At 42.8% G+C, this 27215-nt stretch overlaps 1 long non-coding RNA gene across 2 annotated transcripts; it reads right to left on the reverse strand.

The window, feature by feature from the left end:
- Window positions 1–575: 575 nt before the first annotated feature.
- Window positions 576–27131, reverse strand: LOC132335864 (uncharacterized). 2 transcript variants are annotated; one of them, XR_009488754.1, is made up of 2 exons: window positions 9307–27131; window positions 576–5199 (listed from the first exon to the last, which is right to left on the reverse strand). It is a non-coding gene; the product is annotated as an uncharacterized LOC132335864 (long non-coding RNA). The 2 variants fall into 2 exon arrangements; XR_009488753.1 differs by having other exon boundaries at window positions 576–9128.
- Window positions 27132–27215: the final 84 nt, after the last annotated feature.

Below are 27215 nucleotides of genomic sequence, written 5' to 3' on the forward strand. Positions count from 1 at the left end.
TTGTCTAAGATCAAACATTGATGGCTTTAATGGACTTTGTCTCAGTAATCTATTTTAACACTATGGTTAATATCTGACAATTATGCTAGATTAGCATCGAAGACTAATGGAAAGACTGAGGTAAATATATTCACAACAGTCACTGTGTGGTTCAACATAAAGAGAAAGGTTTTCTATTATAAACAAGTATTAACATACTATTAATGGAGTAGCAAGTGAGCCCTTTGCTATTTCCAATGTCAAGGAACTAAACCACACTAAAGTTAAGGTTTTAAATGTAAAAAGTCTTGAAAAAAAAAAAAGAGTGGAATTAAAAAGGAGGGAAAACCTCAAGCCTCTTCTTTCTTCCCCATCATGATTCCAGCCTTTGTTTGTAGTTGCCCTGCCCGTCCATTCAGTACATAAATTCTTCATAAGCTATTTAATGAATGCAGATTAAAGCCAACAGGATCAGATTTCATAGGATGCTCTGGTGCCTAAGGAATGATGCAACTGTGAGACAAGATACAGAAAGGAATTTAAACCTCATTGAAAAATCACAAGAAAGAAGATCTTCAGCCTGAAAAAGCACAGTGTGAAAAAAGAGGATATACAGATTTTATTCATATATGCATGCTCCACTAAATTTACTATCATTTAAATACATCATTAAAAATTACCCCAGTTCAAGATTCCTTAACTAATGATGATTCTGCCTCACAAACTGCAGGCACTGAAATATTGCAAAATTTCCACTGAGCTGTGCCCAAGAAGTCACTGTGAAAATACACATGTAATATTTTAAGCACAATATTCCATAGCAGCATTTGTTAAAAAAGCATTTTCTGCTGTTCCCACTGCTTGTATTTCACGAAAGGCTAAGCAGGAATCATATTGGTGTGTACAGATACTTAAGCCCAGGATCATGGCCAAAGCATGGATTTCCACTTCTGCCTTATGATGCTTTGATCAGTACATAGACCTATTATTTTTCTGTGTTACTTACTAGTAAGCAAATCCCACAGCAGAGGGACAGAAGAGATCTTTGGCCTGTTGTTTACCACAATTCTTCATAAGCTATTTAATGAATGCATTATATCACATCACTAATGCAGGATTTCCAGTGTGCCTTGATGCCTTTCAGCATTCAACCTGTGGCTTCCAGACTCTCAGTGTGATGATTTAGCTGTTGCTGGGGACAGTGCTGCTAAGGCTGCATTGTAAGTGGATTTCACAGAGACACGGAATCACAGAGGTCTTCCCTTCCACATTCGCCTGCTTTGTAAGTGGATTTCACAGAGACACAGAATCACAGAGGTCTTCCCTTCCAATCCCCTGCTCAAAGCAGTCACCTAGAACTGGTTTCCTAGCACAATGTCTCTTTGGAGTTTGAATACCTCCAAGGAAAGACTACAGACCTCTCTTGGCAGCCTGTGCCAGGGCTTGATCTTCCACACAGTAAAGAAAGTTCTTTATTATATTTAAACAGAGTTTTTTGTATTTCAATTTGTGCCTATTTCCTCTTGTCCATTCACTGGACACTACTCATGAGAGTCTAACTCTGTCATTTGTTCTTATGTCTTTTTATTATGTTTTATGTCATAATGTTATGATGTGAATATTAGACATATTACTATCTTTCATGTCATATTATTGGTCTTTGTTATATTCCCCCATCAGGTATTTCTCTGCACTGATAAGCCTCGCCCACTCATTTACACAATTTATTTGCTTTCTCTCTAGGGCCTTGGTGGTTTCCTCAATGCTGGCCCTAACTCCAGAATGCATTTGACCTTAAGGCCCACCCTTTCTCCTCAAAGTTACTTGAATGCATTAATGGTTCATGGAACAGCAGCACTGTCCTTACAAACACATTGCAAGACCAAATTTCAGGAATGACATGGTGAATAAGAAAACACTGTTTTAGCTAAGTTTCTTCTTCTGCTCACACTGAAGCCCATATGCCTTTTAAATGCAGGAAAGGAAACTGTCTTCTCCTTTTGGCAAGCCCTGTAAGAAAGGTTCTGTGGGAAGGAGAAAACAAGAGGTGGAATATAGATGCCACTTCACCATACTTTCGAGCACTTGGCCCTAGGAAGCAATCCAATCCATGTGACATATTGCTCTGCACAATCATTGCAGAGCAATCAACTCAGGCACTCCCCTCTCCTGTGACAGCATTCCACAGGGGCTGGGTGCACCCCAGCAGCAGCTCAGCCTGCTTGGGTGTGTTGTTGGCTTCCTTCACAGGCAACATGCAGAACTCTGGAAAAAGTCATGCCCTTTCATCCACCTGGGATCATGTCCACAGAGCCTCCTTCAAGGACAGGTGCCAGGCAGAGCACAGCTGAAACTCAGTTACTGTCCTTGAAAGTGCAGGAGTTAGAGGCTGTGTAGTCCACAGACTGAACCTCATGTCAGAAGAGATCTTTAAGCAGCTCTTTAACCAGTGCCATCTGGGGAACACCCTCGTGGCTGATCTTTGGAAGCCAGGCAGCAACTGAAACCTGTGGGACCAGTGGAAGCTGGTCAGAGGGATCCTCGTGATAGCCTGGGAGTTGGGCTGCTTGGCTTCTGGCAAAGCAGAACTGATGTTCAGGTGTTGCTTTCTGCATCAGACTCCTTACTGTGTGATGAAAGATTGCTTCTTTTCTGCCACTGCCATGATGTCCTGCTCTGCAAACACATCAATCTTCTAAAAACTGACAGCAGCCTCCAATTCCCACCTCCAGCTGTCACTGCTTTGGCTGTGAAGCTTCCTGGCATGGTACTTGAGAGGCTTCTCTGCCTTCTTCTGATCCCAAGAGCTTTACAAGCTGCATTGACTCAGTAAACTCAAGCTATTTAAAACTACTGATGCCTGGATGGTAAATTCAGGCACTTAGAAGTCAGGAAATAATAGATCTGTCCAATTGCAGTTTTGTTCTCTTTGAATTTATTTTATGCTGCCCTATAAGGGAGAACATGAGTTATTTGCTTTAATTGTGGTTATGACAAATCAGCACCATCCTAAGCATGCACAGAGGAGAAATAATTACAGTGGCACAAGCAGTAAAATTATTTCCTTGTCTAAGCACTTGCCTTTGTAATCTAATAACAGTGAACCAGTTATTATCCTCCTACCCTTCCTCTGCCACTCCTCTAATTTCTCGCTTCCTTCCTTTCTCCCTCTCTTCCTTCCCATCCATAGTACCTCTCCCCACTGAACTATCAGCAGCATTTGCAGCTCTGAACCTTGTATATTGTATATTGAACTGAGATTAAAGACTGACAGCAACTACCAAGAAGGAAAGCTACGCCCTCGAAGCCGTGGAGAGTTTGCAGAGCCCTGGATCAAGACCAAAGCAGTGTCATTGTAAAGGCTGCTCTGATTGTCCTTCTGCCACGTGCAAACATCAGAAAAAACTTCTGCTGAATGCGTTGCTGCTGACAGACCGTAATTAGGTAGTAGGACCATATCCATGGTTAGTCTGTCCACTTTGTTCTGCTTAGGAGTTGAAGAATGAAAGAAGGATTGGTGTCTCAGTATAATTTTATTCCTGGAGAAACTAAAATAGAAGCATGTGTGCTGAGTGAAGGAGGTAACCTAAAATATCTCTCTCAAACTTCAGGTTTTTTCTCTTCAAAATACACTCTGAGTGCCTTTGTTCTACCTTAAAAAAATTCAATGCTTGGAGAAGGAACACACAGTCAGTTGACAATATGTGATTTTCATCAGTAAAGACCTTCCTTAACACTTATTTTCCTGAGTAAATAGGTTAGCTAGTTTGACTTCTAATTAAGTACAAACAGTTGGTCTCTTTAAGCACCTTCCTATCTCAAAATCTGTGGGGATATGACAATCTAAATGAGCACCTTCCTCCTCTAATCTGTGGAGCAGCTTGGAGAAAAACCCCATAATTATAACATTATAAGAACAAAATATTGATAAAAAACAATGTGGACCTTAAATCCACTTTTCATTACGTTAATTGCCTCATTTCTTCCCCAACAGGTTCCATTTGTAGTGTACTAATGCATCCTTTATCTTGAGGATTTTTGTTTCTTGTCTAGCTGTCTTCTATAGATAAAATCTTGACTCAGTTCATGGAACACATGGCTGTCAGCTTTGTGCTCTCCACCAAGCTCACCTGTTTGATTCAACCGTCAGAGGTCACTTGGTATTCAGTTCTCTCCTCTTCCTGGTAGCTTATTTATATGGTGTTGTGCAGGAAAATAATTTTGTATTGAGACACATATCCTTCTATCAGGTGTGCTCAAAGCAGGCAGTGGGCTGAAGGAAGGTGATGGCAGGGACACTCAGACACAGAGAGGATCACACAAATTTGCTTCCCTTGCAATGGTGGCGAGTTTCCTGTTGCATGCTGGTAGAGAAACAGATGGAAAAAACCATCATTGGCATTTGATTGCTCCTTAGCTTCCAGGGCTGTCACACCCAGCCGTGACTCCATGGGGTGCCATTTCCTCTGGGAGGGCTCCTGATGCCAGCTGAAATGCCTCACAGCTATCTGACAAAACGTGTTGAAATGGTGCAAAATCCTTCTGCCAGTTCAAGTATGCTCAAAAGAGGTTTGAAGGAGCAGTTTTGTCCCTAAAGGCTTTCTTTTATTTTTGATTTTTTTCTTGATCAGGTGTAATCTGTCCTTGTCCAGATGGCATTAACCTTACTGGGTAATTCAACAGAAAAGCAGTCATGAGTTCACAGCAGACCTGCATTAGGGCTGTTAGGGGGTGGTTATCCACACCCTTAACCAGAGCAGATCCATGTCCTGACATACTGGCAATGTCTCTACGTGCAGTGAACTCAGAAGTCACAAGAAATAAAATCTTATTTCAAGCTCTTCCAGCAATTGCCACCTTCGCCTTCAGCAGGTTGCTGAATCTCTTTGTGTCCCTCTTCTGACCAGAAAAATGGGAATATTTACTTTTCCATGAAATGAGGTAGGAAGCATTGCTACATGTGCAAGTACTCTTAGCTCTTCAGTATTAACTCACATCCATTAATATGTTCAGGAGCATTTTGTTAGTCTCAAGTGTTGCAAAACTTTTTGCTTCTGCTGTTACCTCTGTAGGAGTGGATCAGGATTAACTCTGCTGAAGTTAATAATAAAACCAGGCTGAGTAAATGCAGAATCATTCACTCCCAGTAATGAAACACCCCAGACTCCCTCTCACAGGAGCTGAACTTTCTTGAGCCATTCTCAGAATCTTTACAAACTCCTGTGACAAAAGATAAGTGGTTTATGTTTTCAGTCCTTTGGGAACCTGCACAGATCTAACTCTGCTGAATCTGACCTGTTTCTCCAGGTGGGAATTTAATTTTCTGACATGGAGAGCAGTTAGGTTTCCAGTTTGGGTGTTTTACTCCCCTGAACAGACCCTTGAATCTCATTAAAGAACATGCAATCTACAATGAGAAATGTGAATAACAAATGTTACAAAGTGAGTTCGGACAAGGCCAGAAAATTACAGTGGCAGTGGTATTAAGGGGCTTTTATGTTTTCCCCAAAGAGCTCTGGAACCTGTGTCCTGGGTGCATCAGGCACAGCATCACCAGCAGGGCAACAGAGGGGATTGTCCTGCTCTGCTCTGGTGTGGCCTCACCCTGAATATTGTGTGCAGTTCTGGGCACCACAACATAACAGTATAAGACTATTGGAGAGTGTCCAAAGGAAGCCAAATGAGGAAGGGCTGAGGTCACTTGGGCTGTTCAGCCAGGAGGAGACTGAGGGCAGAGCTCATTGCAATCTGCAATTTCCTTGTGAGGGCAAAAGGAGGGGCAGGCACTGATCTCTTCTCTCTGGTGACCAGTGACAGGACCCAAGGGAATGGCCTGAAGGTGTGTCAGAGGAGGTTTAGGTTGGATATTAGAAAAAGATTCTTCCCCCAGAGGGTGTTTGGGCACTGGAACAGGTTCCTCAGGGAAGTGGTCACAGCACGAAGCCTGGCAGAGTTCAAGAAGTGTTTGGACAATGCTCTCAGGCACTTGTTGTCATGTGCAGGGGATGGAGCCATGCAGAGCCAGGAGCTAGGCTTGGTAACCCTTGTGTGTCCCTTCCAACTCAGTTTATTCTGTGATCCTACGAAGAATCTTTCACACCATTTACCACTCATGAAGACCACACACTGAATGCACCCAGCCACTTCATCTCTGCCACATCTCTGACTCAACAAAAGCACCAGCTCTAACACCTTCTCTGTCCAGGTAACCATACTGTCTGAGGTCAAGCAGTCCTGTGGCACTCCCCAGGTTTCATATGCTGCTTTTATCATCCAAAACACGCCTGGCAGAATAGTATTATGATGCATTCAACCTCTCAACATGAGGAAGATATAAAACTTGAGATTTAGCTGCAGATATATTGCACTGCCTCAGAGAACTGAAACATAATAAGTAAATCTTGTATACATAGTTCCCACTGCTTACAGATCTTGAACAGTTTGTTGGTTTTTGTTTCACTTAAGTGTGTACTAAATTCTCTCTGTAACATTCTTCTGTCTTTTGCAGACTTCCAGCACAGCCTGAAGTTCAGTGAAAATGTCTGTTTTGGTCTAAGGTGGATTTCTTTTCAAAGCACACATTATCTTCTGGGAAAAGACCCCAGGTAGTCTGTAGGTCTGGACTCTGCATGCCATAAAGTTCTCAGGATGTGCAAGAGGAGGGAGGCAGCTCCAGAGCACAGATGCATGCAGAGAAACCATGGCCACACAACAAGGACAGCAAACTTTGAGGGTGACTAATACCAAATAGCTTTGAGAAAAGACTGTAACCTCTGGTTACTGAGACCAATCCAAACCTGTCAGGGACAAAAAATGGTTCCAGCAGAGCCCTGTACTTTCCCTCTGTATAAGTGGCCACAGCACAGGCTAAGGGCAGAAGACAGCGAGCCAGTCATGTGGGAAGGATTTAGCTCCAAATGCAGTGGGATCATGGCTTCTACACAGCTCAGAGACCACCACTGTAGCAACACCAACAGCATTTCATTCAGCTTCTGCTGCTGCCAAGAATTTAGGTTGCAAATTGCTTTTCTCTCACCCTCCCTCAGCTACAATCCAGTCTTGGCTCCTTCTGCACCGTGGCTGCCAGGATGCTGATCTGCAGGACCCTGAGCTCCCCCACCACTCAAACACCCCCACCTTGCTGCAGTCCCAGCCACCCCAGCCAGCCCCAGTTTCACCCTGGGGATAAATGAGTGCTGGGGAGTGCCGGGCTCCTCCAGCCGGCCATGGCTGTGGCAGAGCACGGGTCATCCCCTTAGCGCTGCTCTGGACACCCCAGAATCGTTGCCTTATAAAGACCATTTTGTCTGTGGCTCACGCTCATGCCCTGTATACATAAAGAGAAATTGAAATGTTCCAGGCTCCGCTGTCATCTTCTGAGCAAAGCAGTAATACATGGCCTTGCGACTCCTCCTCACCAAAGCCGCTGCAAGGCTGAGTTCCTCCCTTCAGCCGCCGCGCTGGCCAGGGTGCCACCAGCCTGGGGAGCCAGCTGCCATGGGGAGCTGCCACCAGCCTGGGGAGCCAGCATTCCAGGGACCCCCTGGGATGGCTTTGCTCAGCCTCAATTGTTGCCATTGATATTTTTCCGTAAGATAACAGTTGGCTGAGAGTCTTCATAAGAAAAGGTCTTAAATTCCTGGTACCATATTGCCTTTACAACACACAGACCATTTTTACAGCCCTGTTAACCACCACTTTGTCAGCTATTTGGTGTTAAAATTGTACAATTTGCTGAAGGGAACTGTAGTGGAAGATTACCTCAAAATCTCAGCCAGGACAGTTCACATCTTTCCACTTTAAAAAACTGCAAGAATGCAGAAGACCAGAGTTTCACCCTCAGCAACTCAGCCAGTATTTCATGGCAAGAGAAGGGCAGCGCAGCAGGAGGCTGGATATGCTGGACCTCAAATTGTAACTCATTAAAACAGCTCTGAGCAGCAAAATGTCTGCTGCTACTGAGAGAAATGAATTGGGCATAATTTCTCTTCAAAACAGTGTCACAGCTGAGGCTGTGGCACCGGGAGATGGGGTTGGATAACTCTCACTCTCCTGACATTACAGGGGAAAATCAGGCTCAAGGGCCTTATGTTTTTCCAGTGACAAAAATAATGAAACTCTTCCTTTATTTACAGGAACTCTGGGCAACACCTGTTTTGTACACAAGAATGTGTGTCTACTGCTGGTAAAGGAATCCCTCTGTCCTATCCACCTATTGCCATTCACTGCAGATAAGAAAACCTTGAGAAGTGTGACTTAAACCTCTCTCTAAGCAGAGATTTAGACTAAATATGTATTATTCATTTAGAATTATTACATCCTGCATTCAGTTCAAATTGTACAAGTAGTGACCTCTTCTATTTACAGAAAGGGAAGCTGATCAGGCAAACATTTCTTTTTTTTTTTCCCTTTTTGGCTGCAGTAGCCCTTCTGACACAAATATGCTAAAAGTTTTATATCAGCTGGTTTATGCTGAAAGCCCAGCTTTAGCTACAGGCTTATGTTAACAGATACTTACTGAAGTCATTCTTGTCAGCCCATCTACACTATCTACCCTGCATTTCCTCAGCGAAGGTGTTTGACAGCATACACTGCTGCAACATCCCATGTGATCTCTTCTCTCGTTCCCAGGCAAGGCTGGGACAGATACCTGCCATACAGAGAAATGAGGAACCAAAGGCCATCACAGCTCACCACGCTTTCCTGTTTTGCTTTTGTTTTACCAGACTAATGGGGGCTTTCCCTGCCTAAGTCAGGCTGAGCTTTGGCCATCAACAATTCAGGAAAGAATGTAGTGACAAGGGGAATGGATTCAAACTGAAAGGGAGTAGGTTTAGATTAGAGATTAGGAAGAAATTTTTTACTGTGAGGGTGGTGAGGCACTGGAACAGTTGCCCGGAGAAGTTGTGGATGCCCCACCCCTGGAAGTGTTCAAGAACAGGTTGGACTGGGCTCTGAGCAGCCTGGTCTAGTGGAAGGTGCCCCTGCACATGGCAGAGGGTTGGAACCAGATGGTGCCTAGGGTGCCTTCCAACACAAGTGATTCTGTGATCTCCCACCCATTCCCTAGTGTGCGAGAGAGGTGAGCAGGACAGTCCTTCAGGGTCCACCTCCTGTTGGATGGCAGGCAGAGAGGAGAGAGAATAGACCTGCAATGCAGATGTAGGGAGAGAAGGTCTTGACATACCCTAAATATACTGCAGATCTACAAATACTGAATTTATACATATATTAAGAATATATTTTATATATAGTATATTTCTTTAAGGTATTTATACACACACACTCATATAAACATAGAAGAGTCAACACTTTAAGGTCACTTACCACAGACTAACTACTTCTTGGTTCAGTGCTCTCAGATCTGTGTCATCTGTAACAATATGAAGGAGAGAATCAAGACAAAAAAAAGCTCTTAACTTAAACCTGGATTTAATTTTTTTTCTCTACAAAGCAGGCATGTGTGCTTTGCTGCGTGGCAAAAGACCCAAAGCAAATTCTGAAGGACGAAGGAGATAAACAAACAGCAGTTTAAATTAGCAAACCACAGATTGATACACAGCATATGCAGCTAGAGCAAAAGTGAAAGCTCAGGGAGAGGTTTCACAAGGCAAGAAGATTGTTTTGCCAGAACATAAGCATAAAGACTTGCCTGCAGCCTAGAAACAGGCTCAGATCAGCAGCACCCAGCTCCCCACAGCTGCTGTATTTACAAGACTAAAATTATTTTCTGCAAAAACTTCAGGCAGGTTGTTCTGGTATCTGCAGTTACCATCCAGACTTTGTGAAGAAAATCCAGGTGTGCTGCTATAGACCACCAATACAGAGCGTGGGGAGCAGTTATTTTGGGAAAGAAATGCTTGTAGTCATTGTAGCAAGTGGGAAGGGTTGAAAAACATGCGTTTAGTGATAGGGACTCCATTCAGTTGCATAAACATGTAATTTATTTCCCTCAGAGTGTCCTACAGAGTTCTTCTGACCCCCATCTATCGATGCAGGATGTCCCCCAGCCAGGGAATAACGTGCTCTGACTCCATGATGCAGAAGGCTGAGCAATTGCTTTATTAAAGCTATACTATATTACACTATATTACTACTATCATACTAATACTGAAACTATACTGAAAAAAAACCCGTGACCCTTTCAAGACAGTCACAACACAGCTTTGACCTAATTGGTCAATCAATCAAGCAACCATCACCAGTGTCCAAATAACAAATCACTATTCAGTAAACAATCTCCATAACACATTCCACATGTGCCAAACAACAGGAGCAGCAAATAGAGATAAGACTTGTTTTCTCTTCTCTCTCTGAGCTTTCTCCCTGCTTTTCCCAGGAAAAATTATGGGAGAGAGAATTATGTCTCTCTCTGTTCAAAGAGTATCTGAACACCACAGCCATCTACTCCTCCCATAGGGCATGGCTGTCCTGTAGACCCCATGCTTTATCCATCAGTGTATGTGGATGTCTCACGTGCCAGTTAGGACACCCTGGGTACCAGCAAAAAAATCCTGATCCCTTGGTGTCAGGAGTAGAGCACTCGCCATGGCCAGACAGGCCCATAAGGACAAGAAAAAACAATACTAAATATAATTTAGTGGGAAAAAAACCCCATAAATTTTCAAGAAGGAGATGAACAGCAAATGGATAAAATTTTGCTGCTACCAAGTGTGACTTGAAAAGTGTGAGAGCAAAGACTGGAATCTAGTGCTGTGTACACTACTGTTCTAGAAAAAGTATTTGTACTGAGGTATGCAGATTTGTCCCTCAGCCACGACCTGGGCTCAGAGAGCTGTGATGGGAGGCACAAGCCCCAGCTGGAGGCCAGTCTGGGGGTACCCCAGGGGTCCTGGGGTACCTGCTCTAGCTGACCCTGCTTTGACCACAGAGAGGCCTTTGCAGAGCGGCTGTCTGGTCTGTGATTGCATGTGGAAAAAATTTATTCGCTGTCTCTAAGTTATGATTTCTTCTATCCAGAAACATGACACAGCTGATGAGCATATAATCAACGTCACAGTCAAGGTATTTGCCAGAAATAGCACACTGATAATGGCAGTGGTAGACAATGGACCACAGCTTACAAGTGTAAAAGTCAAAGCCTTTGCAAATCATGCAAACATTTTACTTCAAATGCAGGATATTCACTGGGCAAGTATGCTGTGGATAGTAGTGCTGCAACAGCTAACTATTTAAACAGGTTATAGCATGCAGATTTTAGGGGAGCCAGATGTTTTGTGAAAAATAACTGTAAATATGTAGAAGAGCTCATGTGAATGATAGAAAATCAAAGAAGACTCAAGCGCCAACAGCCTATAAAACAGCCTTAAGAAAATCTGGAGTGAGTTATATCAGAAGAATGTCTGTGAAGAGAGGAAAAGAGAGGGAACATAACCACACAGAGAAAGCTTTATCAGTGCAGGTCATGGAGATGGACTAGTTAGAAATGTAAGATGGTGTATGTAAATAAAAGGCATTATCTAGCTAAGGGAAAGGTGGACATAAGCAGCCCATGACAGATGGTAACAGCTGAAAGATTGAGAAGCATATGAATAAATGAGAAATTTATTCAAGTAAGTACTCTAAAGAAAATGCAATCACATCTTCAGCAAAATATTTTAAAAGAAAGTCTGGCTCAGGGGGGTTTCTGAGAAGAAAGGGCATTGAAGAAAGACTGAAAATGGTGAAGTTCTAAAGAGGAAGGAAGGAAGGAAGGAAGGAAGGAAGGAAGGAAGGAAGGAAGGAAGGAAGGAAGGAAGGAAGGAAGGAAGGAAGGAAGGAAGGAAGGAAGGAAGGAAGGAAGGAAGGAAGGAAGGAAGGAAGGAAGGAAGGAAGGAAGGAGGGAAGGAAGGAAGCTTACGCAGTGATGGTTCAGCCTATGATGGATTCTTCTTGGAAAAAGGAAGAACTCACCTTCCCACTGGGTGAAGATAAAGACAGGGCAGAAAATACTCAGATTCACATTCATAAATAAAGCTGGGTTTTTTTCAATGGCAAGACTCTGAAAATAGGAAAGGTGTAGAAGAACTTGTCCATGCTAAAGAAAATGTGTCACAGGACACATGGCCACGTTCATCTTTGCATTTGAACTGAGATGGCCACAAAACTGAGAAGGTGTCTGGGGAGTCTCTCAATCACTGGAGCAGCAGGGACACAGGATTCTCTTCCTGACAAAGATCTTTTAGCAAGGATCCCTTCCTGCGGACAGACTGAGACTCTTACACTGATTCTGCCTGCTGAAGACTTTATTAGAATTTTGCTGGATATGGGACCAGGGCAACTCACTAGAACATAAAGGGCAAATCTTTGACATAGGTTATAAACAGAACAAGAGATCAGACAGTAAAGAAAAAATAATAGCTAAAAATGCAGCAAAATGCATGTGTATAACAGAAGACTGAAAACAAAAGAAAGGCATTGGAAAAGAGTGGAAGAAAGGCAGAAACAATTTTGTGAAGATAGCAAACATCATTGTTAGCTATATAAGTATCACTATCTTCATTAACCAAAAATAAAAGCCTAAACCAAACCTGAGAAGATGGATTTGATTTGAAGAATTAGGCACCAGGGTGAAGCCTGGACTTTCTCCAGCTCCATTCAACAGCCAAAGGTGTCAGCAAGATGAAAAACAGGAACCAGTCAATGCTAAGGAGTGTCACAGATGCCAGAATGTGAAACAAGAAGACTGAAGACAAAGAATCACAGCAGTAAGACACACAGAGTCTATTCTGCCTACCCAAGGTCACCATGTTATTTGCAGGAAATTCTAGGACAAGCATGCTGGGGGAGAATTCCATACAGAATTTTTTCTAGTACGTGGTATCATCTAAAAGGAGTTGACTCACAAGTGGTCTAATTCAATGGCCAAAACTCTTCTTGAAAGATATGGCATTCTGCTTGTGACTACACAGGCCACACATTCCTAGTGGAGACCAGATGCTGGATGCCACAGATAAAACATTATTTGCCAGCTTTGCTGAAGGCAGTTTGCAAGAGCCCACAGCAAAAGAAAAAAGAAAAAAGAAAAAAAAAAAAAAGGAGGGGAAGATATTACAGCATCTGAAGTGTAGAAGTGTAGTTAGCTGCTGTGAGAGATCTTGTCTACCTTTGCTGATCCTAAAGCAGAAGGTTCCAAGTGCACCAGTGTTTGCTGACACACTCTGCAGGCTCATCACATCTCTATTCTCTCTTCTGGTCTACATGGATCCAGACAGGAACCAGACCTGTTCCTGCATGTAACTATCCTGGTATCTCTTAAGGATTTAAATCTGACATCCAGGACAGGAAGGAGATGTGTCAGCAGTGATACCTGACCTCTGAAGGCAAGTCACAGGGGTTTGCTGGTGATGTAACAGACTGAAGACATCAGATGCAGGTTGTGAGATTTTTGTCCACGCTAATTCCCAGTTTTGGTGTAGAGTCAGAACCTCAGAGAAATGCAGTTCCACTGTCCTGAAAATTTGTTAGTGTTAACAGCACCCTCAGAACTTGCAGGCAAACCAGGTAATTCCATCATCTAACATTGGAGGAGGGTACTAGGAGCACCTTCCCAGCTCAGGAGCAGGTTGCTGCTGCCTGGAGGGCCGGCAAGTCATATGTGGGTACCACAGTAAAACATGAGTCACTTTTTAAAGACATGGAGCTGAAAACTTGCTGTAAACTGTGTAAACAGCAGCACATGTGCTATATCCCATGATACAGAGTGGGACCTTGAGTGATAACATCACAGTAACTTTGTGAGTCCACATACTGACTGATGAAGGTGCTTCACAATCATTGGGATCAAAGGGCAGCTGAAATATTGTCTGTTTAAGCCTTTGCTTGTTTTCAGTAACATGAATATCTATCCATACTTCCTGCCTTTGAATGCATAATTGAAACAGGACACTCAAATTTGCAATTTTGTTCTTCCTGAACATAACAGTAGGACCACAGTAAGAGCTATTTATTGTCATCAACAGCAATGCCCAAGGATTTGTGTATTTGGAGGGGAAGAGGAGCAGGGTCTAGCTGCAGTCCTCTTCTCCCCATGAGCACTACCGGGTTCAACATGCTCTCCAGGCCATGTAACACTAGAACATTCTGTGCCTGTGCTTCCAGCTCCAACAACAGCTGTGCTTAGCTGCAGGTCAAGGTACTCAGTCTGCATCTGTGTCTGTTGGGTTGCACACATCAGCCAAAAGCCTTCTAGTATAAAGTGCAAAACCATCTTTGCTGATAGATGAAGGAACAAAAGTAGGAAACTTTGTATGTTTTTTATTGCCTGTATAACTTGACAATATGACTTTTTTTTTAAGATGAGGGTAAAGGCCAAATTGATATTAGATTTGCAGGAACTTTCAGCAATGACACTTCCAGAAGTCTGAGGCAACATTTGCACTGTGTAAAATCCTACTATTACTGAGGCTCATTTGCAGATTAGTTATGAAAAATAGAATTTAGATTAGATTTTAAGGAGTAGTCATTGGTTACTGTAGTTCATTGTAGGTAGCTTTGTCTTAAAAACATGGCACAAACATCAAATAACTAATTCACTTGAAAGAGTAGAAAAATTCACAGGCAAATCTGTAAATTGAGAAATATAACCAAATAAGGCTAGTGGTGATGCTTTGGCCAAGAATTTCAGAAAAAAAAAGAAGACATGTTTCTGTAACAGTCCTTTGAGCAATATGGTAACTCTCAATAATATTCACTGATTTCTTCAGGCACGCTTCTAGAAGTACTAGAAAGTCATACTTTTTCTAATCACAAATCTTTCAGTCTACTTGCCATCATACCACAGCTCATTTTTTGCTTTAACCTTTCACTTGCAAAGTTAACAGTTGCTCACAAATAAGGTTTAATATATTCAGGATTCAAATAGTTCATACTAACACAGTTAATCCTGCATTTTTGTTTTCCCACATGAACATTTGTTTGTGCCTTCCATGTCTCTGGTAGATTTAAAATATTGGCTTTGATACAAAACATGCATTATTTATAAAAGAGTGGACAAGAGGCAAGTTGCTAATATACTTCCTGAGCTATTACACACCACATTATGGAAATGATAGTAAAATGCCCTATTTCACACTCAGATTAGCTTCAGAAGCATTTAATACCTGAGAAAAGTTAAGGGATAGGTTTATACAATACTTGTCAAGGTAGATTTGTTCTACATAAAGCTAAATTCAGACTTCCTTCAGGAAACTGGGAAGTGTCATTATTCCTTTCATCCTCTTTCATGATACCAAAGACAGTTGATATTCCTGCATTTCTTTCATGAAAAAAGCACTTAGTAATCCCCAAGGATAAGACTTCAGCAAAAGGCAAGACCAAATTTGAAGTGGATTTAGAGGAGGCTACGAAGATGATCAGAGGGCTGGGGCACCTGTCCTATGCAGACAGACTGAAAGAGCTGGGGTTGCTCAGTCTGGAAAAGAGAAGGTTCTGGGGAGACCTTAATGTGGCCTTTCAGTTCTCAGAAGTGGCTTACAGAAAAAGTTGGTGAGATACTCTTTAGCAGCGTCTGTGAGTGACAGGACAAGAGGCAGCATTCTTAGACTGGAAGAGGTTTAAGCTGGATACCATTAAACACTTCATGGTGATCACTGTGAGATGCTTGAAAGGGTTGCCCAGAGAAGTTGTGAACTCCCTGTCTCTGGAAGTGTTCAAGGCTAGGTTGGATGGGCCTTTGAGCAATCTGGTCTAGTGGAAGATATCCCTGACCATGGCAGGGGGGTTGGAACTGGACAACATTTAAGGTCCTTTCAGCCCAAACAATTCTGTGATTCTCTGAATCTATTAACAGACATAAATTCTGCTGCAGTGTCAAACAAGTTGTTTGTATTTTTCACCAATTGTTATTCTTCTATCCTCAAACATATCAGTAGCTGTACTCAACTTTTTACAGGTTCTGTTTCAAGGTACCTCCTGGAGAAGTTTCAAGATACCTCCTCTTGATACAGGACACAAATTCCAAAGCTTTTGATTAGGAAACATCAGGGAAGAAAATCACATTGAAACAAGGCAAAAAATATTTTCTTCCAGTCATCTCAGCATTGGACTTCTATTTTTCATTGCCATCTAGCTACATAGTTAGAAAGAGTTTGTTGTTTCCATTAAAGCTGTCCCATTCTTTCCCACTGGCAGAACAAAACAAACTACATCTTTCATAACATATCAGCCAGGGCAGTCAGAGGGAAAACCCTGTGCTGCAGTAAGAGATGTCATTTCTGTCATGATAGAGATACCATGACAAAGTAAAAAATTGCCTATAAAATTTCAATTTTTTTTATTTCCAGAAAGTACAGTTTCCAATGTAGAACAGAAGTTTCTAGCCAGCCCTAATAATTTCAAAAACCTGGCCTGCTTTCTTGTCATAATCAGGAAAGCATTGGATGAAGTATGAAGTTAGTCTCTTCCCATGCCTACATGCATCTGGAAAACAGATCATGGCTGAATGACTTGTATATAAACAAGGTGGGAGCGTGCAACTTGTGTTTTCTAGTACTTTTCCTTGTGCAAAAGATACAGGAGAAATTCTTGCTTCCAGTTTCATCCCACCTCATACAACATCTAGAGGAATTTGCCAGCCATCAAAGATGAATAAATGTCACCCTTAGGTAAGACAGTACTGTACCTCCAGCAAGGTTGGGATTCACTGTCCTGTGTATTAATTCAATTTACAACTCAGAATACTTTTTGAACCAATTTTGGAAGCAAGCAATTTAAAGGTTGATCTATATTTAGAGCTGTGCCAATAAAGCAATCCAGCTGTACTGAAATATTACCCAAGAAAGCCTCTTGAAGTGAATTCAAGAAATTAGGTTATTTTACAGCCAGACACAGCTAGAGTCCATGATTTATAGTAATTTACTCATGGTTCTACAGTCAGGATGCCTCTGCGAACGGAAGAAAACAATAGAAAAATCCAAAACAAGTAGTACCCAATTAAAAAATGGATATATAATGCCTGCTGACCTGAAATGAACATTTAATTCACATTGGGCCGTTTTTTAATTGAGTAGAAACAGTAACAGATTCGGTTTTCTATCACATACCAGTCTATTCATGTTCACACCCCATTGCAGCAACACCCAATTGCTTTCCAGTAGTGCATTAAGCAACACCTCCTTTGTTCTCTCTTCCTCTGCCCCAGGGGAGACGTTTGTAGGAGGATTTGCTTTGATAATTTGGATGCTTCTCTTTAATGTATATGTTGCAATGTATTTATGTCATAAAGGCAGGTTAAATAACCTTGTTTACATTTGGATGATGATGTTTGCAATTGTCTTAGCTCCTGAGGGAATTAATTCCATAGTCTTGGACCAGGCTTTAAAAGTTTCAAACCACCTGCAATAAGGAGACACTTTAGGGCCCAGGGGTAATTTTTTTTTTCTTCATTTTTGTCATGTTTTTTTCGTCTTGAATTTTAGTCCATCTTCTAGATGACTGGTTTTGAAAACAGGTTGTGTGGACTGAAGGGGTATGAAAGATAATCCACTGGGGTGCACCAAGAAAATACTTTTTGTACCATTAATAAATAAATTAATTAATTTTATCTTTAGCTCATCCTTCTTTAGTTTTAATTTTATGTTTTCTAATGTACATAATATATCATGATGACATTAGAGATATATATATATACACAATTTATAAATAAAAAATACAAATATATTGGGAATGCATGCTGGAAGCTTTTTAGTGATAGGGGTACACTACCTAAGCATTTTGAGACCTTGGCTCTGGAGAGCCCTATCTATCCCCTAATGATAGTGCACCCTAAAAACATTGAGCTTCCAAATTTTGATCAGTATTTGTAAGCCAATGCAAAAACCCTACTAATAAAGCATCAAGCATGCTTTAAAAAGTTCTGCTGTTGCGGAGAGTTGCTACAGCCTTCCTACACCACATGGATTTCCCTGGTGCCAAGAACCCCCAGCAGAAATAGCATGGAGCTGTGCTGTAACCAGGAGGTGTAAGAAATATGAGAATAGAGCACAACAGATCTGCGAACACAGGAGTGTCCTGGCCAGGAATGATTAAATATCACTGGCCTCATGAGCTGCTTTTAGGGTACCAGCACAAAACCCAGAATTGCTCCCAAAGTGTAGACTGAACTGACTGTGGGTTTGTGCATTCACACCAAGTAAACTGCAATGGACATGTAAATTCTTCAATAGTAATTTCTCTGAGAACCAATTCTGTCTTCCAGAGACTTCTGGTTCAAGAGCTGACACTTTATGCCCTGTCCTTGAAAACACAATGGAACTGTTGATGTGAGCGTTGATGTGACACAGGTTGGGTGACCTGTGCTAAGTGCATTAGCATTAGCACCTGGTTTTGAAAATGTGGCCTCCCTAGATTAAATCAAATTATTACAAAGGTGCTAACTGTAATTTTGAAAATACACAGACACAGATGTGTCTGCAAGATTTTCTTGAAGTCTTGAAGTCTTTTCTTAGCCACTGATTTAATCTCAACAGTACTATACTTTAACACATTCTCTGGCACACAAAAACAATTAGATATTTTCCAGTTTATTCACACCTTCCAGAAAAGCCTTGCAGTTACACTGAGGTAAACCTGAAGTTTTCCCGACTAAACCCGGTTTTCAAAAAGCATCAGAGTTTACACTTTAGCAGTACTATAAAACATGGGGGATGTGGGAGGGGAGGAGTTCCTAGAGAAAACAAGAGATGCCTTTTTGAAAGGCCCATTTAGCAACAATGTTCCCCACAGAACATTAAGATGTAGCAGATTGGGACAACTGCTTGTCCACACCACAAAGAAGAGGAAGAGGAGGGAAAAAAAAAAAAAAGGATGTTGAGCAAGACCACTTCAGGGTGGCACTCTAGGTGCTGATGCTTCTGAGACACACTTTAGGTCCATGCCATAATGAAGGGAACAGTGACCAATATTTCAGCAACATTTTCCCAGGCCTTAAAGGGAGTATCCAAGATAATAATGGGTATTCCTACTAGGATTCTGATTCAGATAGGGGAATGCATTAGGTGTAAGGCCACCAACGCAAGGGAACCCCTTGTAGTACTGTGTGTGGAGAGAAAAATTTTGGCACAGCTGAGAGCTTAGATGGTTTGGCTTTGGGAAAATGTACATCAGGGAGTGCAGAGGCAGGCAGCGTTGCTGTGGAGTCCTTCCCTTGCTTGCACTAGCCTGCTTTGGGAAAAACAAAAAGAAAAGGGGGCACTAGCTCAGGGAATGGTTGGTGAAGTTGGCAGGGGATATTTCTAAGGACAAAATGGAGTGTCAGGGTCTTGAGCCCACTCCCATCTTCCTGAGGGTTTGGCTCTCTGGGCTCAGGGCCAACTCAGAGACACTGCAGGTGGTGACCTTGAGGAAAACTCTTACTGAAATCAGAGCAGGGTGGCATCAGCCAGGGCTGCCCCTCCTTCTCCTAGAACCTGTATCAAAGAGGTGATTCTCTTCACTTTCCTCTTCTCTTTGGTCCCTGCCTGTGTTTTGCTGCAGTGGCACTGCAGCCATGCCTGTGCATTGCCTGCCAGGCTGCCAGAGGAAAATATTTGCACAACTGTGTCTGGCACTGGCAGCAGCAGAAATTGCAACATCTATAATGTGTTCAGCAGTATTAGCATTTGAGAGTGCTAGCCCTGTTCCTTACTGACCTGGCATTAGCATTTTTGCTGGCAGATTTAGGAATTTTGATTTAAATTTGATTTTCTGAGTGAAAAAAGCTATCCTATATACAATATTTTAAGGAATCATTTTAATTCCCTCCAGCAAATACAGTTATAATTATGGCTTCTGTATAGAATTGCAGGATTAGCAAAGTATGCCAATAATTAATTGGCTTGTATAGTTTATCTCCTCCCAAGAAAGGAATCCACAAACATTGTCCTACAAGAAGGACATTTCAATAAGCAGAATTTTCAAAGTCACTCCTGTTTAACACTGTGGACTAACCCCACCCAGCTGAGATTCTGCAGCCCATGATAACTGTTAATAACTGCTCAGCAATTAATGAGGCAGGCTGAATGGAGAGATATGCCTTCTGTGACCTTTGGTAGCTTAAGATGGAAAGTACCATTGGCCCACTAACAATTTTCAAAGTAGGAAAAATGTGTAAGATTATCCAGAATTGGATAGTTGGATAAAAAGAGAGGCATACATCAGATTACCCAAAGTCAGCACTCAGAGTGTTAGGAGGAGGCTGTAACCTGACTGAAGGGGCACTGATCAAAGTCACAGGGAAAATGCAGTTAAGTGCCCAGAAGGACTTCATCCCCTTCCTGATTAGAGGGTATCTTTGACAGCTCATTCACGGCCCGATAAAGCACATCCATCCAAGCTGCAGACTGAAAAATACAGGACTGTTATGGAGGCCCACCAAAGAAACAAAAGGCATGAAAGAACAAAAATGTACTATTTTTCCAGTCAGGCAAAGGTTGAAAACCAGATGTTTTCAGAACTGACCGCCATCCAGAAGAGGCACCTAACCCAGACAGACAGAAGGATCAGAAACCTGTGAATAAGAAAGAATAACAAATCTTAGGTATAAACATGCTAAATTACTTTAAATGGGGTTGCAGCTAAGTGGAAATGCCTTGCATTTGTGAAGACTAAACTGGTCATAGCTGTAGCCACGCAAATAAAAAAAAAATCAATCAGTTCATCGTCTGAGCAGTTGGCCACAATGAGTGAGCAGATTTCAGCCTCCTGTAGCACACTTCAGATCAGGTCTTTCAGTTCTACTTCAGAAAAATATATATTTTTAGCAAAATCCTATGTTCTTTCTTCATGGAAGCACATGAAAATATACCTATCTAGAGGTAAACACATGTTCAAGTACTTTTCTGGAACAAAAATTTATTTAGGCTGCAGGTGACTTACTGAAACAAATAGCAGGGCTGTCCTTGTGTAGAATAAAAAAAAAAAAGGGGAAAAAAAGAAACAACAAAATCCAGTTATGTGAAGCTACAACATTACGATCAGACTAAGCAGAATTTTCCAAAAGAAGAGATAGTTAGTAGTCATAACAACAACAGTGTAGATAAAGCACAATCTCTTCATAAGGATGTTTAGGAACTCCAACATGAAAATACAAGAAAATGTAATCTAAAGGGATTAGGAAAAGGCGGTGCAGGGGCTCCATGAAAGAAGGGAAAGCACTGTGCATCCCATGGGCCTTGCAGGCAAGCTGATGATGCAGCTAGAGGAGAAGGCTCTGCAACAGGAAGGGCACATCTGGAAAGAGGGTGGCAAGGACAGCTCTTCACAGCCAGGCAGACAAAACTCCTTTCAGAGGCCTGTGGGCAACTGGACCCCTCTAGGTTTAAGAGAAAAAGGAAATCATTCACATGACCATGAGAAAATGTACAAACTGGGAATGAAGTCTGGAGTCCCCTCCCCGGATGTGAACTTCCACCAGTAGGGTAAAATCAGTGTGACAGAGCCCCAGAGCAGACTGTCCCTGGGCCGAGGGGCAGCACTGCCACCCTGCATCCAGGTGCTGCCTGTGCATGTGGCGTCCTTGACAGGAGCAGCTCACATTCAGGATAAGGAAATGATGCATTTAATTTTGCAAGACTAATAGTTGAAATTCAGCCATTATACCTTCTGACACAGTTTATTGAATAAGGCGGCTTTTACATCTCTGGATGCTTTCAAATTGTTTTGTACTGCCAGAATGGTATAAAAGTACTTAGTATGAAGGAGATTTGAGCCAGGAATGTGTAAGAGGACAGGCACAGCCCTGTTTGGAAGAGCTACAATAGCCATGGTGCAGACAGGAGTAAGTCATGTGCTGGCACTCAGCTCCCAGACAGGTGTGCCGGCTGCTCGGTGACATTATCATTCTTCCAGTTGTTCCTTACCACTCCTCTGCTGAGAGTTTCCACCCCCGCAGCTCTGTTGGCAGAAAGAATTAAGTGAGCACTCCCTTGTGTGCTTCCAACAAGTCAGATGGATTAGTCAACAAAGAGGGTTTAAACCAACCTGCTCGCTTAGCCTGAAGCAAATGAAAGTGCTCCCAAACAAACCTTTTTACCAGATGAGCTACGGCTGCAGTAACGGCAGCATCGGAGGGGAAGCGTGAAGGCACAAACTGGCAAAACCTTCAAGTGGCACATTTACATCTGGCACATGCTAGTACACACTGGTACACACTGTTGTCCAGAGATTTATAAGTAAGCACAAGTTATACCATCTTACACACACAACACCTGTCCACGTGTTTATATTATTCTTCAGGAAACACAAATTTGATGCAATTACACTGAAAATTCTTCCACCATGGGCTAAATTAAGGCACATTATTTCATATTTGTTGTGTACTAAGAGCATGCAAGGGAACAGGTATCAGACAATGGATGGTTAGCTTTCATTCATAATACCTTTGTAACCTAAGATCACAGCATGTGATTGTGCAAAATTAAGTAATTGACCTGAAAAGATTGTGATTTACTTTTCCATTGTGATTTACTTTTCCAAATATCACTTACAAGGTAATTCCAAGACGAATTATTGCCCAAGCTCAATTTGAGTTCAATTTACTTCAGAAACAGCTGCCGATTTAGTCCAAACATTCTGCTGACACAACCAATGTGAGAGTTTCTACTCATAGGAATTACACTTTCAAGTCCTCTCCAATTGTAATCTGGAAACAAGGATTGTGAAATGACCAGATATGCCTCTGCCAGGCAGGAAAGCAATGAAATTCCAGCACACACAAGTCTTCCCATGGCATTCAGTGCTCCCTAGCCAGCTGAACACGTGCCACCAAAATTTACTTTGGTATGCGTACTTCAGTGACACCTGAGCATAAGGAGAACTGCAAACTAAGGATGGCATCAAGGTTTCTGAGTTCTTCCTCATTAGATTCAATCATTGTATTCTCTTCCTGGTACTTATGCTGTGGAGTAGCAGAGTTCAAACTACAAAGTGACAGCTTACACTATTTATTTTCTGCTATGATCTATATTTCCACTTTTGGGGTATCAGGGAAAATGTGCATTTGCACCTGTCCTGGTCCAGTTCCAATCCATTCACTTTCCTGGGTGATCCCCATAGCAGAGAAATGCTTTTCCTTGAGAGACAGGAGCACCTTCTCTCCTATGAGTCAACTTCCAGTTTCCAAAAACCCTCAATATACAGGAGTATTTGAAGTGAAACTTTTGCATGGCTAGGAATATAGATTTCATAACACAAAAATCATGTTAGTGAGCCTTGAAAGTTCTTTAAAAGACATCTTGAATCTTCCTTACTGAACACCCAATGCAGAGATACAGACTGTAGGGATAGGACAACAATCCATCAGTTTCAGAGGCTATCTTGGAAGAGTCAGCCTCATCATGAAAGTCTTTCTTAGATCACAGCAGGAATTGCAGGACACAAATCATTCCAGTTATAATATGCTATTAGTATCAGTGCATTTTTGTTGAAAGTGCTTATGACTGGTATGGCATGATGTTTCTCATGGCACGATCTACTTCTCACTCATTTCTGTAAGAGTTAGATCAGACTTTAAATACTCTCCTCAGCTGCAACAAAAGGAGAGACTGGATGTGTGTAACAAAGTCACTGGCCATGGTGGGGGGCTTGGAATTATGTGATACTTAAGGTCCCTTTCATCAAAACCATCCTGTGATTCTATGGATAACACACAGGCATCAATCATGCAAGTATGAGAATTTAATCCTCAGAGTCTTGCACAACAGGTTTTATCATCTAAAAGCAGAATATCCTACGCTTTTGTGTGGGAGCTTGCAATTTGTTCACTGAAAACCTAATTCAGCAGTATATACAAACACAAATTTAAGTTTTGGTAGAGTGAGCTTTAAGTAGTATTAAATATGAAATACGTTATGAAATACAAGTGATTATATTCATCCACAGAGGAGTTTTGTAAACCATTTTACCCAGATATATATACAGCTGGCATGATGAACAGGATTTATGTGATTCTCACTCCCTTTTCACAGCATTATGACATTTATTTTTAAATATTGGACAAAACAAAAATAATAAGTAATGCCTTCCTGGATGGTGTCCACTGCACAAAGTACTACCAGTGATTGGCTGTTGTATAGGTAAATCTGGATTTCTCTAAATTTGGAGCAAAATGCCACACTGCAATACTGTATTTACATTGAGGTATCAATTATTATTTATGTTGTCTTGTGTGAGGCACTGGCTTTTCATTTGCAGGAAGCTGAATGTTTCTTCCCAACTGAACAGTGGAAGATTTCTACATCTTTCTGTAACACAGGAGAAAGAAGCAGAGAGAACCAAAGGACTATCAGAGACAGAAGGTAAGGAAGCTCCATGTTACGTCTGGAGAACTAAACTTCCAACTGAATAAAACTGCATTTTCCATCTACAGTACTAGAATAGTTAACCTCTAAAGATTTCTTACCTACACTCCCATCAAAGAGTGTAAAAGCAAAGATATCCTGCTGTTGTCCAAATTATGAACTTTGGCAGTAAACACTACTGATTCTCAAGAGACTGTGGGTGAAAAACCTATGTTAAAAAATACCAGCAGGTGTACATCAATAGCTGTTTTTTAATTGTGAGCCTTAGTAGCATGTGGGTTTGTCAGGGGAACTGGAAAACTGAAGAAACTGCAATGTTGTTACAAAATAAATGCATTTTTGCTACAGCATCTCAGGGTGCTTTTGGAAATATTTTGTCCTACTATGAACACAGTAGAAAACTGCATTTGCAACAAAGCAGTCTGAAAGTGAGAATTTCTGCAGAGAAGATTAAATAGTTAGCAAATCTTTGCAAATTACTCAGCAACAAAGAGCATCACGCAAAAGTTAAGATTACCTAGGGAGACCTGTATCTGTGAAGACACTCTGTCAAATGCAGTTAATAAACAGACCGATGCAATCTTGATTCTATCGTGGCAGAGCCATTATAGAACAATTAAATTATCAACAATGATTCACTTATGTTCCCTTTTCTGAGAGCACTGCTCAGCAGTGGAATCCCTCATAGAGAGCTGACAACAAAGGCATGATGAGACCATTTGGGAGGAGCTATTGCAAAAGCTCCAAACCCGGGGAGAGTCTGAGAGGGTGTCTCTGAGAAACTTAGCGTGACTGTAGGGCTGGCCCTGCTTTGAACTGACTGAACTCCAGAGGCTTCCTCCAATCTAAATCATTTTATGATTCTGTATCGATTTGTTACCACTCGAGATTACCTGTTGCAATCAAGTAACACCTACTTCCACTTCGGAACAGAAGCCCGGCAGCTCCCTATCCTACCATTCCTCCTGGGTGTTTGGCAGCTCATTCCTGGATGCCCACGGAATAGGTTTTTAACAGAGCAGTCCAGGGTGCACTTAATGTTCCCAGAGATGACAAGCAGCCTACTCTGTAAATGTGAATCCCAGCAGGGATTCTTCCTGCAAACTTTCTGTATACACTCAGTGCCATCTGCGCTGATTTAAACATATAGCAAGAAAGAATCTACGCCACAAAATGTTTCTTTAAAAACAATATAAAATGGGTAAGAAATTCTAACCCATTTTAGGTTAGGTAAGGGCTGAGTTAGCTGACAAATGCTGACAGGTGAGGATAAAGTCACAGGAATGCAAAATTATGGATACATCACAAAACCTAAAACCTTATGAAGTACAGATCTGTTTTGTGTCGTATAGAGGCTGTATCATGGGAACCCTTTGCTTCAATGGACCCAGACCTCTATCATTGCCTTCACCCTGTGCCCCAGTGAGCCACAGCAAATTTAAAAATTCTTTTACTCCCATCATTCATCTGACTTTTTGCTTAGATTTAGACCATTTTTGCTCCTCTCACGGAAATCTGATACTGCCTTTTACAGTTACTGTTTCTCCACGACTGACTCTTCTCTCCCCCAAGAATTTTAGAAATATTTTCCCAGAATAGAAATTAATTTTCTACCAAATATCTCCTTTTCACAAGCAATTATTTGGAAGGAGGAAATCATTTTGTGTTTATAGATTTTTTGTAGCATTTGTGCAAAGTCTTCTCAAAAACTTAAGGCCAGCTCTTTCAGATCCCTGTCTGTTTCCAGGCCAAGACACAGGGAGTTGTGGTTTTTTTTTACTACTGAATATATGAATGAGCATTACATGATACCATCAACACTGCACTTCAGCTGGAAAACCCCATCACCCTCCCTCCCTTAAGATATTTTGCTATCTGGACTGGACCTGACTAGATATTTTATTATCTGTAGTACTGGACCTGACTAAATGTTCTTCATAGCAGCTGGATGGGCTGTCACCGCTGAACTGCATCGGCACCGAGGCCTTTTCTGTTTCTTACTCTGTTGCCACATGGAACAGACTGGGAGTGCCAAATAGGGGAGCAGGTGACACCACTAAAGCAAGGACAGCAGTGCTCCACGCTGTGTAACAGCGCGCTCCCGGACACAGAGGGAAATTAACCATCTTTTTCCTGGGAACTGGCATACCCCTGGGGCGTGGACAGTGACTGACTCATCACTTGCTCTGGTTTCCTTCTCTCATCTTTGCACATACCGAGCTATTCTGTTCCTTGACCTAGGAGTTTCCTTGCTTTTCCTTCTCTGTTTCCCCCCACATTGGGCGTGGGGCAGAAGTGAGCAAGTGGCGCAGTGAACAGGTTGCCCAGAGAGATGGTGGAGTCTCCCTGTTGTTCAGGAAGAGCCTGGAAGCAATCCCGAGCCACGCGCTCCAGGCTGACCCTGCCTGAGCAGGGATTTTGCCCCGATGACCCAGAGTGGAGCCTCCCAGCTTTTCCCACACCACGATTCGCGCAGCCCGCCGGGGTCAGGGCGCAGCACCGGCCCGCGGAGCCCCCGCCCCGCTCCCGCCCCGCGCCGGCACCGCGCCCGCCGCGCCTCGCGCCTCACGCGCGGCACAGGGACCCGCCCCGCCGGCACGTGCGGGAGGCGCTCGCGCCGCCCCGCGCGCCTATAACGGTACCGCCGCTCCGGGGCCCCGGGGACGATCGGCCGCTGCTCCGCGGCCGCCGCCGCCGCTCGCCCCTCGGGACTCGCGGTGTCCCCCTTCCCTCCCTGCTTCCGGCAGCGGAGGGGGCGGGCTGCGGCCCCTCGGCGCAGGCAGATGTGGGGGGAAGGAAAGGAGGGGGTCGACCCCGTACCCCCACGCCCCCCCCCGCCCCACACTGGGCGGGGCGGGGCGGGCGGCGCGTGACGCGGCGCGGCCGCAGCGCGCGCCCGCCCCCCGCCGGCGGCCCCCCCTCCCTCCTGCCCGCCCCCCGCTCGCGCCCCCCCTCCCCTCC

The sequence above is a fragment of the Haemorhous mexicanus genome, chromosome 1 (assembly GCF_027477595.1).
Source record: "Haemorhous mexicanus isolate bHaeMex1 chromosome 1, bHaeMex1.pri, whole genome shotgun sequence".
Classification (NCBI taxonomy): Eukaryota; Metazoa; Chordata; class Aves; order Passeriformes; family Fringillidae; genus Haemorhous; species Haemorhous mexicanus.